Source organism: Mya arenaria, chromosome 12 (genome assembly GCF_026914265.1).
Source record: "Mya arenaria isolate MELC-2E11 chromosome 12, ASM2691426v1".
Taxonomy (NCBI): domain Eukaryota; kingdom Metazoa; phylum Mollusca; class Bivalvia; order Myida; family Myidae; genus Mya; species Mya arenaria.
In genome coordinates, this window is record NC_069133.1 from 59,806,683 (window position 1) to 59,824,692 (window position 18,010).

The 18,010-nt window shown below is 32.7% G+C and overlaps 1 pseudogene; it reads right to left on the reverse strand.

The window, feature by feature from the left end:
• The window catches only part of LOC128210845 (uncharacterized), a 73,443-nt pseudogene extending 56,727 nt beyond the window's left edge, over positions 1 to 16,716 (reverse strand).
• Positions 16,717 to 18,010: the final 1,294 nt, after the last annotated feature.

Below are 18,010 nucleotides of genomic sequence, written 5' to 3' on the forward strand. Positions count from 1 at the left end.
TTCGAGCGTTCTTGTCCAATCAAACGTCTGGATACAAAAAGGTCAGCGCTTACGATTGGATGACTTATATTTCCCCAACGATTTATTTTAATCGACGATCGAAATTCGGAGCGGAGGAAATAAAAATGTTTAAGATTTCCAATTATTTTATTTTTCTGAAATCGCGTTTTTTTAGCAGCGGGTTTGTTAAACGAACAATAAAAAACAGTGGCTTTATCTGGAACTGATTTGTGTGTAGTGCAAATTATGTAACTCAAAATATGCAAATAGACAAATCGTTTTATAAATAGTTCTGAGGATAGTGCAGCATTATACTTTGAATGCAGTGTGAATAATTTGATGCCATTTGAAGCGAGAAATGATTCATTTGGATATGAAATATTGCCACAATCCAAAGTTTCCATGGTTCTACAGACGACGGTCTTCAACAAGGGATGTAATAGCGTGATAACAATAAATAAGCTGTTCCATACGGGGTTTTCTTTCTTTGCCAGTGCACAAGATAAGGATTTCCAGCATGGCCAAATGTTTGAATCTACTTATATGGGTTGGTAGAAAAGCAAAGGTTTAACACCTTAAGCTAGTTTATCTATCAATAATATCCGGATGTGCTCAACGTATTTCAACAGACAATGTACTGAAGATTTCTTTATGGGCTCAGAATAATATTACCCTAGTAACTATGAATAAGAATAACAATTTACCATTTTCATATAGTGTATGAATACAAATGCATACCATGGAAATGCAAATATTTACTATGCGAATAATTCAACCCAACTAAAAAGAAAAACGCACGAAAAGAATGTTAATGGCATAAATAGACAAAGATATGAACAAAAGCAATCCAAATATAAATCTTAAAGTTGCGTACATATCACAAATGTTAAAACATGCATATTGAATGTTTAACCTAATAAGTTTACATTCATTAGCACAAGTAAATTTAATTCTTCAAAGAAGGATTTATTTTGATCAAAAGTGGCTGTCAATTACTGCCATAATTAAATAAATAAGAATATTATCTGACACTTCAATATAATACATGTGGATTAGTTGCACCTTTAGGTCCTTGTACTTGTTATTGTTCTGTTAAAATTGAATGATTGACTACTGCACTTATCCTCTTATTTTCATTGCATTATTATACGTGAATTGGCTACTACTGGATATGTCCCTGTAGTCTTCATTGCATTTTCATACGTGAATTGGTTACTACTGATTTGTCCCTGTAGTCTTCATTGTATTATTATACGTGAATTGGTTACTACTGATTTGTCCCTGTAGTCTTCATTGTATTATTATACGTGAATTGGCTACTACTGGATATGTCCCTGTAGTCTTCATTGCATTTTCATACGTGAATTGGTTACCTGATTTGTCCCTGTAGTCTTCATTGTTTTATTATACGTGAATTGGTTACTACTGATTTGTCCCTGTAATATTCATTGTTTTATTATACGTGAATTGGTTACTACTAGTTTTGTCCCTGTAGTCTTCATTGTTTTATTATACGTGAATTGGTTACTACTAGTTTTGTCCCTGTAGTATTCATTGTATTATTATACGTGAATTGGTTACTACTGGTTTGTCCCTGTAGTCTTCATTGTTTTATTATACGTGAATTGGTTACTACTGATTTGTCCCTGTAGTCTTCATTGTTTTATTATACGTGAATTGGTTACTGATTTGTCCCTTTAGTGTTCATTGTATTATTATACGTGAATTGGTTACTACTGGATTTGTCCCTGTAGTCTTCATTGTATTATTATACGTGAATTGGTTACTACTGATTTGTCCCTGTAGTCTTCATTGTATTATTATACGTGAATTGGTTACTACTGATTTGTCCCTGTAGTCTTCATTGTTTTATTATACGTGAATTGGTTACTGATTTGTCTCGTAGTCTTCATTGTTTTATTATACGTGAATTGGTTACTACTAGTTTTGTCCCTGTAGTCTTCATTGTTTTATTATACGTGAATTGGTTACTACTAGTTTTGTCCCTGTAGTCTTCATTGTTTTATTATACGTGAATTGGTTACTACTAGTTTGTCCCTGTAGTCTTCATTGTTTTATTATACGTGAATTGGTTACTACTGATTTGTCCCTGTAGTATTCATTGTATTATTATACGTGAATTGGTTACTGATTTGTCCCTGTAGTCTTCATTGTTTTATTATACGTGAATTGGTTACTACTAGTTTTGTCCCTGTAGTCTTCATTGTTTTATTATACGTGAATTGGTTACTACTAGTTTTGTCCCTGTAGTATTCATTGTTGTATTATACGTGATTTGGTTACTGATTTGTCCCTTTACTGTTCATTGTATTATTATACGTGAATTGGTTACTGATTTGTCCCTGTAGTCTTCATTGTTTTATTATACGTGAATTGGTTACTACTGATTTGTCCCTGTAGTCTTCATTGTATTATTATACGTGAATTGGTTACTACTGGATTTGTCCCTGTAGTCTTCATTGTATTATTATACGTGAATTGGTTACTACTGGTTTTGTCCCTTTAGTGTTCATTGTATTATTATACGTGAATTGGTTACGACTGATTTGTCCCTGTAGTATTCATTGTATTATTATACGTGAATTGGTTACTGATTTGTCCCTTTAGTGTTCATTGTATTATTATACGTGAATTGGTTACTGATTTGTCCCTTTAGTGTTCATTGTTTTATTATACGTGAATTGGTTACTACTGATTTGTCCCTGTAGTCTTCATTGTTTTATTATACGTGAATTGGTTACTACTAGTTTTGTCCCTGTAGTCTTCATTGTTTTATTATACGTGAATTGGTTACTACTAGTTTTGTCCCTGTAGTCTTCATTGTTTTATTATACGTGAATTGGTTACTGATTTGTCTCTTTAGTGTTCATTGTATTATTATACGTGAATTGGTTACTACTAGTTTTGTCCCTGTAGTCTTCATTGTATTATTATACTTGAATTTTTTACTGCTGGATTTGTCCCTGTAATCTTCATTGTTTTATTATACGTGAATTGGTTACTACTGATTTGTCCCTGTAGTCTTCATTGTTTTATTATACGTGAATTGGTTACTACTGATTTGTCCCTGTAATATTCATTGTTTTATTATACGTGAATTGGTTACTACTGATTTGTCCCTGTAATATTCATTGTATTATTATACGTGAATTGGTTACTACTGATTTGTCCCTGTAGTGTTCATTGTTTTATTATACGTGAATTGGTTACTACTGATTTGTCCCTGTAGTCTTCATTGTTTTATTATACGTGAATTGGTTACTACTGATTTGTCCCTGTAGTCTTCATTGTTTTATTATACGTGAATTGGTTACTACTGATTTGTCCCTGTAATCTTCATTGTATTATTATACGTGAATTGGTTACTACTAGTTTTGTCCCTGTAGTCTTCATTGTATTATTATACGTGAATTGGTTACTGATTTGTCCCTTTAGTGTTCATTGTTTTATTATACGTGAATTGGTTACTACTAGTTTTGTCCCTGTAGTCTTCATTGTTTTATTATACGTGAATTGGTTACTACTAGTTTTGTCCCTGTAGTCTTCATTGTTTTATTATACGTGAATTGGTTACTACTAGTTTTGTCCCTGTAGTCTTCATTGTTTTATTATACGTGAATTTTTTACTGCTGGATTTGTCTCTGTAATCTTCATTGTTTTATTATACGTGAATTGGTTACTACTAGTTTTGTCCCTGTAGTCTTCATTGTTTTATTATACGTGAATTGGTTACTACTAGTTTTGTCCCTGTAGTCTTCATTGTTTTATTATACGAGAATTGGTTACTACTAGTTTTGTCCCTGTAGTCTTCATTGTATTATTATACTTGAATTTTTTACTGCTGGATTTGTCTCTGTAATCTTCATTGTTTTATTATACGTGAATTGGTTACTACTGGTTTTGTCCTTGTAGTATCCATTATATTATTATACGTGAATTGGTTACTACTGGATTTGTCCCTGTAGTCTTAATTATGTTATTATACTTGAATTGTTGACTACTTAAGGATTAGAAGGACCCCACCAGCATTTTGAACTGCGCCATTGCATACCATACCCCAATAATATGCAACATGTCGAATTTTAATACTTATATTTACATTAATTTAAATCTACATTTCTGCTAAAATAGATAGATTTTCAAGAGCATTTGTCTTTTTTCTTTCTCTCGTTGTTCTCAACGGTGGATAAATTAGAACAGCTATCGTAACCATAAAAGTATACACCAATAAATGCGCAGATAAAATAGTTCCTTATTTATATGTTTATTTTCTATATTTTCAAGGACAAGTGCATTATAAATACGTATTTTAACTGTATAACAACTAGAAAAATACACTTTGAGTTATGAAAAATTAACAATAACAAAATAACAACAAAAATATCGCCAACTACAATGTTCTCATTATATCCCGCGATAATACGCGATACTAGCGTTTGTTAGTCACGAGGTTTCAAATGGAGTGAAATTCCAGTCAATTTACTTGTTGAACGTTATTTTGAAGAATCAGTTGGTGTATGAACCATGTTGGAATACGGTGTTGGACAAATCAGCTAGTGCGTTGTCATTTCTTTGGAAGTTAACATTCAATTTAGATGAAACGACAGTGGCGGTGGGTGGGGTAACGTGAACTTTCGCGGAAGGAAAGCCAGAGGACGCGAGAAGACTTAGTGTTGACAGAACTCTTTCTTCTGGACGTTGCTGGGTTCACTTCAATACGTTATTGTTTTATTTCCTCGATTTCATGTTTTGTCAGATGCTTTATTTTTACCAAATGTCAATTCCCAATTCCGAAATAAGTCGTCATCATTGTCATTTAATATTTCTTCAACTGTTCCATCCATCATGAAATCATCTACATTAAAATCAATCAAATTATCGTTGCTCATTTTGTTTAACTGCTTTACTGCAGATTTTAGTTTTGCAGGTTGCCAATAATATTACTACGATTTCATTGAAAAAAATAGTTCCGTATTAAATATGCCCCGCCCATTAGTATTCTTGCGCCCAATGACAGGACAGAAGTATCGAACAAATGCACGCGATTTCGATGGGAAATGCCATTGCACTTTATACAGAATTAATGTGAAAATTGATAAACAACAACCATCGTTAAGGAATGATGTGTTAATATAAATATTGTATATTGAATTAAGGTACTATACGTGAATCGTTCACTAATGATTTGTCCCTGCAGTTTTCGGATTTTTATCGTACGTGAATTGTTACATACTTGGTTTGTCGCTTTCATGTATTTTTTATTATATTACTTCCTCAATCTGACATTTATTTGGCTACTTCCTTTCGTTTTTATTCCATTATTCGTCATAATAGTTCTATATAATTCATAAACGAGAAATACACAGGAGGTTATATAATAATTTTAGGTTAATTTCATATCTTACTGTAAGAAAGGTCCTACTATAAAACTACATTTAAATAAATAAAAGTCACAATAACACTGATTGTGAAGTTACTTATTATTATAGTTTACTAATGAGTCGAATAACTAAATTTTATACTACATGCCATGACCATCGTCCTCTTATTCATTCCAAAGGACATTTAGCCTAAAACTAATCTTCTAGCCATTAAAGATGCATTTTCACAATCAAATTATGGATTAGCTTGCTTAACATATATATGCAATTCAACTTAACGTAAGAATAAATCCGAACATATACACGCGATTTGAGGTATCTTTGGAATGTATCGGAATACAAATATCCGGTGAGAGTTAACGTTGGAATGCATCTGAGCACAGACACGCACGCACGCACGCACGCACGCACACACACACACAAACACACACCATGAGAATTAACGATTGAATGTGTCCGAACACAAACAAGCAATTAGAGGTGTATGCATTTTGGGTGTTTATACTACAAGTAAATGATCAAGGGCTTTTGAATGTTTATACTACAAGTAAATGATCAAAGGCTACTGGGCATTGCCTAATTCCGGATCAATTTTGAAGTTTTCTTAAATATTGTCATAATTACTGAACATATTACATGAAATTTTAATAGAGAAATGTTGGGTACTATATCAACCAAAATGGAAAAAGAATAAAAGAAAAACAACAATTAATTATAATATAATATTCTGTACGAAATAAGGGCATAAACGACGTCCAAAAACCTGCATTCAGTGCCTAAATATTCGGATTTTTTCAAAGAACAAGTTAACATTATTAAGTCAATACAAATATATAAATGCTACTTAAATAAAAAATCATGTATTAAATGTTTAGCCGGAATATAATTTTATACTTCTCTGAAGTATTTGTATGTGTATTTTCGGCGTATCCGAACTACTAATTTGTCCGAATTTGCATAATTTTTGAAAGTACAAATCTGCTTCATTTTTGCTTCATTTTCATATCAAATGCTGCACAACAAAAAACATGACATCGTCAATATTTACTATTTATGTAATTGGCATTGTATTTCGTGATTGACGATAAGACATAAACATCATATAGTGGGTCTAGTGTTTAAAGATAACCCTGTCGAACCTCAATATAAAAGCTCGCGCTGTGTGACGTCATCCCCCACGTGACTTAATATTGACATTTAGGAAAGCGAAAGTTTAGAGGTATTTATTTTGGGATTATACTCGAATAGCTGCACTTTTGTGTTGTTTCTGTTGCTATGGAGGTCAGTTGCGTAGACTGTGATCATTCTATATTGATCACGGTCGTTGAAACGCTTTTTAAACGATTTCCGAATATTTAGCCAAATCCGGAATTAGGCAACTGGCCAGTATTCGTTTTCAGTCATACCGAGCGCATAAAGAAATATTTAATAAGTTACTTGTTTTGAGTTACATGAAAAACAAGCTTACATCATTTGCTCTGAGTTTCTTGGAAATTGACTTTTGTTTCAGTACAATATCAGTTTGTCATCTTTCTCCATGGACGAGACTAACACATTATGACAAACAATTCACAGAAACCATTCTGAGCCATATATGTTTGACTTTGTTTATCATTTTTAGTTAAGATGGACAGGCTATTTGGAATCGGTAGGTTGTTATTACAGGTATGTTGTTAATATATTAGTTTGCTGCTATCATGTTTAACCACCAGTTGACAATTTGGAGAGATATTTTTCTTACAGAATGATTGTTCGTTTGGAAGGTTGTCAAGTCACCGCATTGACTTAAAACCAAATCAGTTGTAATACCTTGGTTTCAGGTGTAATACCTCGGGTTCAGTTGTAATACCTTGGTTTCAGGTGTAATACCTCGGGTTCAGTTGTAATACCTTGGTTTCAGGTGTAATACCTCGGGTTCAGTTGTAATACCTTGGTTTCAGGTGTAATACCTCGGGTTCAGTTGTAATACCTTGGTTTCAGGTGTAATACCTCGGGTTCAGTTGTGGTAACCAAGGTTGTACTTGTAATACGTTAATGCAGAAAAGTTTTGACATTTATGTAGCATGTTAACAATTCAAAAACGGGGAAAAACTCGCAACTTTCTGTTGCGCTTCTTCCAAATATCATTATTCTCTTTTACCTCAATTGAAGAAAGTCGTTTTACAAAAATGTCTTGTTGCAATGATCAACGGAGTATGTTTGGATTTAAAAACGCGTATAATGGTCAATGAATAGTATACAGTATAACATCGGCTGTATTCAATCAGTTGCTTTATTTTCGGTGCGGTGGTAAGAATCTAAACACAAACAGATGATGAGTTTTAACATTGTAAGCATCAATGCATTTAGATGAGAGTTAATGTTGGAATGCATCTGAACACAAACACGCGATGTGAGTGAATGCTGGAATGCATCTGAACACACACACGAAATGAGAGTTAATGTTGGACACAAACACGCGGTGTGATTAAATGTTGGAATGCATCTGAACACACACACGCGATGTGAGTGAATGTTGGAATGCGTCTGAACACACACACGCGATGTGAGTGAATGTTGGAATGCATCTGAACACACACACGCGATGTGAGTGAATGTTGGAATGCATCTGAACACACACACGCGATGTGAGTGAATGTTGGAATGCATCTGAACACACACACGCGATGTGAGTCATTGCTGGAATGCATCTGAACACAAACAAGCGATGTGAGTCAATGCTGGAATGCATCTGAACACAAGCAAGCGATGAGAGTGAATGTTGGAATGAATCTAAACACAAACACGCGATTTGAGTGAATGTTGGAATGTATCTGAACACAAATACGCGATGTGAGTGAATGTTGGAATGCATCTGAACACAAACACTCGATGTGAGTGAATGTTGGAATGCATCTGAACACAAACACGTCATGAGAGTAATCTTTGGTAATCATTTCAACATTAACACGCGATAAGAGTGAATAATGGAATATTTACATTCGTACTTGATTTTCTGAACGATAAAACCTGTGTTCATTTTCATGAACCGGTCAACCTTTCGTGACCTTTGTTGGCAGAGGTTTGCAAGAAAGCAACGCTCTTATTAGGCGCGGATGAATCACCGTGCGTAGAGATTTTACCACGATGTACTTCTTGCTAAATATAGCACGGCACATGCACACAAATAACTGAAAAAATGACACTGAAAATGTGTCAAGTTTTAAAAATTTGACACGTTTAATGCAGAAATGCATTTTTCAGCATAAGAATGATATAATGGTATCCCTCATATTAAAGAAGAATATTTCAAAATATCATAACTTATTACAAAACAACATTTAAATACATGAAATGATTGTAACCTGTCAAATTGTCATGTATTTTTCAAACAAGAACAATCGTCTTAAAGTGTCCATTCGAGAAGACTTGCACATCATTAAACTACAATTTGATGAAAAACATTAAACGACAACAAAATAGTATTTTTACGCTATTTTTACCTGTTAAACTGAACGTAATCCATAAAATCCACGTGAAAAAATTTATTATGCCCTCTAACATTGGTCATGCATATGTAAAACAGAAGTTAAAATATATCGATATTTTTCGTGATAACAACAAGAATATTACAAAGGAAATCAATCGCTTCTTAATGATTGGTAATAGGTACAATTATCCTACTCTAATGCACTTGATAGATGAAACGCCTTTTCCATGGAGATATGATGCAGTTTCCAACTAAATTTATTAACTGACATTATTCCTAGACAAGATAAATCGATATGTCATGCTACTGTCTGGTAGCTTAGAGGATGTTGACTGACTATTAGTCAACATTATCCACTTATGTCCTACGAAATGTATATTGCTAACAGGTTTTACATTTCTGGTGATTCTAATGTACATCCATGTTTTGCAGGGGCGTCAGGCCAAGTGAGTAAGAATACTTACCCTACTTTTACACCAAAATTATGAAAATAGAATATCTTTACTAAGAAGCTGTATGAATACAGCCCTAGGAATCAGGTATTTGCGCCTACGTTTACATGTTAGAGCGAATAGTAATGATGATATTGATCAATGTATATATAACCTGTTATCATGTATTGAAGGTGTATGCGAGCCTTTATTCAGTAAACGGATTACAGTCAATTGCTTAATAGTGGAAATACCAATTATGTAAATAGTAACACATCAAGAATTTCGAACCCGTTATTTGACCATGTTCAAGATAAACGGAAGGATTTTTTTGTAACTTAATTTGTACAGAAAAGATAACAGTGGGTTAAATAGAGTAGATGGTACAATCAAGAAATTTTATAAGAAAAGTGTACGTTTGTTTAATTTTGTGAAGGCCAAGGATAAAACAGATGTTTTATTACAGGCACGAGTCAAAAATGCAAAGTTATACTGGCGCTTGTTAAAAGAAACTTCTGGCGTAAAATCACCACATAACATCTCCTTAAATACGTTCACAGAATATTTTAGAGCAATTAATAATCCTGAAATAGATTTTTTCAAGCAGATGAAGATGTTATTTATTTCAATGAAAATGTAGTTGATAACGAGATGAAGATAATGTTCAGTGAGTTAGATGCACCTTTTACTACTGTTGATATCAGTAGAAATATTAAAGAGCTGAATCTAGGTCGAAGTGCTGGGCCAGATTAAGTTTTAAATGAGTTTTTATATTACGGAAATGATACATTTTCACCAGTATTATCTTTGCTGTTCAATAAACTTTTAGAATTAGGTCATTTTCCGGAATTGTGGAGTGATGGATATTTAGTGCCTATTCACAAGAAGGGCAGTCTGTCAGACGTTAAGAACTTTAGAGGTATCACATTATTGAGTGTATTAGGGAAATTATTTACAAATGTATCAATGAACATTTGGCATCATGGGCAGAAAGAAATTACATATACGTTGAATCACAAGCCGGGTTTCGTTCAAAAATGGGAACTACTGACAATATTTTTGTTTTACATAGCTTGATAAATCATGATAAAATGAACAATTGTATTGTTATTTGTTGATTACTCTAAAGCATTCGATTATCTTGTTCGACCTAACATATGGTATAAATTATATAAGTTAGGTCTTCGAGGAAAACTTTTTAATGTTATAAAAGGTATATATAGTAGTGTCAAAACAAAAGTGAAGCTTTTTGGAGAAACTGGTGAATTGTTTGAAAGTTTTCTTGGTGTTCGTCAAGGGGAATGTTTAAGCCCGTTTATATTTTCTATGTACCTAAATGACTTAGAAGATGAATTATTTTTGAATGGAGCCAAAGGAATAGATATTGATACAATCAAGTTATTTCTATTGATGTATGCAGATGATATTGTAATATTTGCCAAAACAAGTGAGGAAATGCAACGTAATTTAAACATTTTACATGACTACTGTAACAGATGGAAGCTATCTGTAAATAAGGATAAGACTAAAGTTGTTGTATTTAGGAAAGGCGGTAGACTACCTCAAAATTTGAAATTCCATTATGGTGACTCAGAAATAGATGTTGTATCAAGATATTGTTATTTAGGTATTGTTTTCACATCTGGGGCTCTTTTATGGAATGTTATAAAACACTATCAGGTCAGGCAAATAAGGCTATTTTTAAACTAAAAAGGTATCTTCAGAGTTTTGCCAACATATCAACTGAACATGTGTTAGATCTATTTGATAAATTAGTTAAGCCCATCTTCTTTAATGGTTGTGAGGTCTGGGGATTTTCCAGTGCCAACAATATAGAAAGAATTCATACAATGTTTTGTAAGAACTTATTAGGGGTTAAAACTTCGACACAAAATGATTTCGTATATGGTGAATTAGGAAGAATAGATTTGTTTTCTATGCGATTGACGTACATTTTAAAATACTGGTTCAAATATTAGATTGCTGTGACAGAAAGTATTCAAAGGTTATGTATAAAACGATGTTAAATGAAATTGAAAATAACCCAAGAAAAATTAATTGGGCAGTAAATGTTAAAAATATGTTGTGCAATTATGGTTTCATGAAGTCTGGATTGCCCAAGGGGTGGGGAACACAAAAACATTTATCAGTTTTCAGCGTCGAGTAAAGGATATCTTTATCCAAAATTGGTACAGCAGACTAGAAAACTCAACTAGAGCGTCGTTCTATAAAGTGTTTGCAAATTTTGAGTTTCAGTCATATTTGAAGAATGTAAACATTAATAAATATAAAATAGCATTAACTAAATTACGATTATCATCACACCGGCTCTCGGTTGAGACTGGAAGATGGACAAATATTCCTAGAAATGATCGCTTATGTAGAGCATGCAATAAGTTAGAAGATGAGTACCACCTGTTATTTGAATGTCTTTTGTACAACGACATACGATGTAAATACATTAAGAAATATTATAGGGAGAGACCGAGCATGTTTAAGGCAGTTTCGTTGCTAAAGTCTGAAAATGCAAACATCTTAAAAAAATTAGCTGTATATATATTTAATGCATTTGAAATAAGGAAAACGTATGTTCACGTATAGATTTCTAATGAGTAGAAACTATGTGTGCTTCAGCTGTATAACATTTTCTTTGAAATCACAATGCATTTATTTGGTAAGCAAAACAATACTAAGATCGACATAGCTTTACCCTGTAAACCCTCCTAATATTTCGTTTTCGCTCTTTTAGTGGGGGTGGGAATGGGACATATTCATTTAAGTTAGACACGTTTGTACTTCTAAGAATATAACGCACAAGTAGTATATTTTGTAAAATAATTAAACTTCAAATTTAATACATATCATATGCATGTTGTATTATTGTATTTTGTAGACACTGTTGTTAATACTATGATAAATATAATATTTCATGTTATGGTCATTTATGTATTTATGATATGTATATCAAACTCTAGGTACAGCTGCTATTTATTTGATACAATTATACTTGTTTACTTGTCGCTATTTGAATTTGAATTTGTATACGTAAGCTATTGTATTCGATGAATTTGATCACGGGTCATGTTGGCCTATTTCAAATGTATATTGTGTGTTATATTTCCTTGAATAAACTTTCTTCTTCATGAAGAAGAAGGTTTATTCATAGAAATATAACACACAATACATATTTGAAATAAGCCAACATGACCCGTGATCAAATCATGTAATGGTGTACGTATAGAACTACAAATAGTGAACATGTAAACTATATAACAAGTATGTTGTATCAAATAAATAAATAAATAAATAGCAACTGCATCTATTGAGTTCGACACATATTATGAATAATAAATAAATGAATTAAACTCTAAAATAGTACATTTGTATAATATTATTAACAGCAGTATTTATAGATTTTGACAACTTTCGAATTACGTCCCATTCACTATAGTCTAAATTTGAAATCGAAAGCGAAAGTTATTTAGACTATTACAGGACTCGATTAAATAGCTTATTTTGTCGACATGGAACTTTTGCCTTCTGAAATAAAATTCTTTTTCCAAACATTTTTCTATAAATCAAATAGTTGTACAGTGTGTGATTTGGTTCTTTATAGAAAAATCTGGTTATCAATCAGTTATCTTCGACCTTCTTTTCGTAAGTATTTCTTTGGGTTGCATAGTGTGTTTACATTTACGACGTTGACACACGTGTGAAAGTAAAGATTATTCAAATCACAACAAATAATAAGGTGTATATAATAGATGCAAATATACGGAAAGTGTAAAATTGAATTTCAGATATAGTTAAGTGACATGTGCAATTTTGTTTGAAACAGGATTAACGTTACTTTCGATTCGAGACAGTAGGAACAGTTCAGTACACGATGGATAATCAGATAATTTTATTAACTGTCATTTAATACAACATTTAATGATGAGATTCTTCAGAATTGATGGATACGGTAGACATAGAATAAATGACTTAGATTTAAATGGATAATTTAATGGATAATTTAATAGTTTCAGTTATTATTAATAATTAATTACCAGTCTTTATAAAAAGTTAATTGGGAGTAGGACTGGTCCCAGTTGTTATAACCAGTAAAAGAACAAAATATAATGTAAATAAGAAAATATTTTTGTAAAATCCGATTTGAATGCAATTCTTTGTGTCTTGTTTTTTTCAGTTCAGTTCCTGTGTCTTCCTGTGTCTGCTGTCTCATGTAATTATACAATTGAAGGTAATTCGTAGTTTAAGTTTTCTAATCAGTTATCAACTGTAACAGTAGTAGCTTGCCGTCGTAATTCGAAGGCGTTATATGTATAAACAGCAGGATTTCTAAGTATGCATACATTGTTAGACTGTAGCATATCAGTACATTTGAACATGCTTGGTATCTTACACGTAATTCATCATATAACTTGCACCAAACAGAAAATGATATTCATCTTCTAATGTGTTACAAATACTACAGAGCCTTTCATTTCGTGGAATGTTAGACCACCTTCCTGTTTCAATATTTAGTCTATGTGATGACACTAACAAACGTGTGAGGGCAATTCTATATTTCTTCACATTAACACTCTTCAGGTAATTGCTAAGCTCAAATTTAGTAAATATCTTGTAAAAGGAGGCCCTAGTTGAGCTTTCAATTCTACTGTACCAGCTTTGAATAAATGTGTCTTTATCACGTTGTTTAAACACACTAACAAATTTAATAATATTAGCAACTCCCTGTGCTAACCACACATCATTAAAACCAAAATTACATAGCATATTTCGTAACATAGATACCCAGTTGATACATCTAGGATTGTTTTCAACGTCTTGCAGTAAAACATTGTACATAACTCTCGTATATTTTCTATCTGCACATTGTAATATCTTAAGCCAGTATTTAACTATAGAAATAAGTCGATGCGAGTACATATCAGTTCTACCTAATTCTCCATATATAAAGTCATTTTGCGTCGTTATTTTAATACACATCAGGCTTTTACAAAACATAGTATGAATTCGTTCAATAGCACTGGCCTGGGAAAACCCCAAAACTTCACAACTATAGAACAAAATAGGTTTAACCAACTTATCAAATAAATCAAGAACATGATCAACAGATATGTTCGTGAATTTAAACAAATATCTTTTAAGCTTGTAAACAGCTTTATGGGCTTGACCTGACAGGGTTTTCTTGACATTCTACCCATGAGCCACCTGACGTCATGACTACTCCAAGATAACAATATTTCGATACAATATCAATTTCAGAGTTGCCATAATAAAAATGTAAGTTGTCAGGTATTCTACCACCCTTTCTGAAACAACTATTTTTGTCTTATCCTTTTTTACTTTGAGTTTCCATTTCATACAATCTTCATGTAAAATATTTAAGTTATGCTGCATATCTTCACTTGTTTGTGCAAAAAATACAATGTCATCGGCATACATTAACATAAATAGTTTCAACAATGAAACATCAATACCATTAGACCCCTTAAGAAATAACTCATCTTCTAAATCATTAAGGTATAAGGAGAATAAAAACGGGCTTAGACATTCCCCTTGTCGTACATCAAGCAAACTTTCAAATATTTCACCAGTATCATTAAGTAACTTTACTCTAAGTTTCACCTTTTGATACATGCTTTTAATGACATCAAATAATTTACCTCTAATACCTAGCTTATACAGTTTATACCACATATTTTCTCTAACTTAATAATCGAACGCTTTAGAATAGTCAACAAATAGGCAATATAGCTGCTGCTTTTCATTAATCACATGATTAATAAGGCTGTTTAACACAAAAATGTTATCTACTGAACCCATTTTGGCCCGAAAACCAGCTTGTGCTTCAACATAAATATAGTTACTTTTTGCCCATTTGTTTAGGCGTTCATTTATGCATTTTGTAAACAATTTACCGACAACACTTAACAAGGTTATACCTCTAAAAAATTTAACATCATCTAATGAACCTTTTTATGTATTGGAATGATATATCCTTCACTCCATTTATCTGGAAAATAACCCATTTGCATAATCTTATTAAAAATAATCAATAATATATGGCCTAATACATTTTTACCATTTTTATCATGATACAGGAGCTCATTTATAATTTTATCTGGTCCTGAGCTGCGACCCATATTTAAATCTTTTATATTCCTTAAAACATCATCAATGCTAAACGGAAAATCTAATTCACTGAACATAACTTTCATTTCACTGTTCATAATGTTCTCATCAAAATTTAAGATATCTTTATCTGGTTGAAAAATCTATCATCTGGGTTATTTATAGCTTTAAAATATGTAGTAAAGTAAATATTAGCAACTCCCTGTGCTAACCCAATGCATCTGTGTCATGTGCCACATAGTCTGGCAATGTACCAATTCTAGCGTTTAAATCGCCGAGTATCATGAATGAACACCGAGCTTCGTTATACATGTCCTGTATGTGTATCATATTTTCTAATATTGTATCATACACATTACTCTCATTCAGAACTTGTCTGCTAGAATTGCTAGGCACGATATAGCATAGGCAAATAAATAAGTCAGTGCCTTAATTAAAATGATCACCTTTAAGTCTAATCCAAATGTGTGAATCGTTGTGTTTTAAGATACACATGTTATCGTGTGCTAGCTTTTCTAAAACATAAATAATAATGCCACCAGAATTACGAGTTGTTCCTTTCAATTTCTCCGTTCTGTTTAAAGTAACATGAATAAAACCAGCTTTACTATAATCTAAGTGCTCCGCACCCCCAGGTTTCTGTGAAACAAATAAATAATATCATTGCGATTAAATATATGTTCAATTTCTTGTGAATCTAGTTTATTTTGCGCTTTTGTGATTAGACCCTGTACATTAAGTATTGCGAATCTAACTGTAGGTAAATTATTTACACTCGCATCGCTTTGTGGATGCTAATCTTTGGAATTCCCATTCGCGTAATTTTGGCCTTCGCTCTGATTGGCTGTCGCCTTTGGTAACTGTGACGTGTTTTTCGGTGGGCGTGCACTCTTCGAGCGAGCTCTTTGTGTATTAGCTATTGAATTTGCACGTGACGGGGTCGACCACGTTGCGTTTGTTTACCAACATTGTTCACCTGCGGTTTCTGCATGACACTTTTCTGCGGTTGTGAAAGTGATTTGTTTTCTTGTAGCTTGGTATTGTCGCACAGTGTGGCACTTTTCGTCGGCTGTGAGAGTGAGAGAATAGGTTTTGTTATAGTCGTGTTACCCTCGTTTTGGCTCCAGTCTCGATACAATGGTGGTGGAATCTGCATCGCAGCGGCAGCTTTCGGGGCTGGTGCTGCGGTTGACATGGACTGGGGCTGTTGACTTCCGACGTTATAGACCCGTGGCATAGTGGTATAGCAGTCTGTGCCATCCAGGGAACTCATCGCGGACGATTTCCCCGTTTACTAAAACTTACATATATAATCCGATTTTTTTAGATTCATACACCACAAACTTTATTCAACTGACCATCAACGCTTTCAGGTCAGTATCTAGTCCAGCTAATCCTTTGTTCGATTTCGCGCTCAGCCTATTGTTCTCCTAAAAAAGCCCCCAAAACACTTTTCCACATATTTTTAAATATCCATATCAAAGCAATTGTTAATAATTGTATTTTCCATGTAGCTGACACATTTTATATAGTCAAAACTTTTATAAATCCTGTTTTAATGATATTTTTTAGAGCGTGCAACAAATACACCACCTTATCGAAGGGACATTACTCGTGTTATCTCTTTCAGACTGCATTAAATATCACCCTTGGTGTTCGCACATTTTTGTGGGCCAATGACAATCGAGGATTTACCCTACTTACTGCAGCTCCATATCATGCAGAGCAGATTTGATGGTGAGTATAAACATTTCTTTCATGCTTTTCGATGAAATGGAGTTTTATCAGTAAAATAATTCAATTTGATATTTTCACTGCAAAATATGGAGTTAAAATATCAACTTCAACAAAAACTTTTAAAATCCATTGTAGATACTTCACCTTGATCAAATATAAACACGTCTCTTTTGAACCAGAATATGTTGACAAAAACTCTAAAACTGAAATTTAAAAAAGGTTGCATCAATTTTACTTAAAGATATATTTGGAAATAAACAACTTACAATTTAAAAGAAATTGTATCCTGTTTTTCAAACGTTACATGAGCTTAAAAGCTAAATGTTCGTCCATTTCCTTTCATGAAAATCAAATTGCAGGCGAAAACAACTGCTCGAACATAAATAAGGTGTTATATCAGCGTTCACATATCGTTTCGCATTGTCTGACATTTTTAAACGTAAAACGGAAAAATTCCCATAAAAAAGCATAAAAGAAACAGGATATTTATTGATTTTAGTATAAGATCGTGAAAATATGTTTTACTATGACACTCGTGCTATAAAATGAAAGCTTATGCCATGTTCTCGAATTTAAGTAAAGATGTGTATTCAGTTATTCAAGTCTTATTTGCATCTATCCAGTGCACAATTAAAATATTTATGAATCAATTTTCGAAAACAGATATCATTTACGTTTCTTCTTTTAAAATCCTCGATTTTAAACTACAACCAAGTAAACAAATTTAGTACCAAATCGGCAATATTATTTTCGATCATTATGAATACTACTTATAGCGGTCATCTCAGTAAAATTCTGCACTATGCAAACATATCTAGCTAATTCAAATA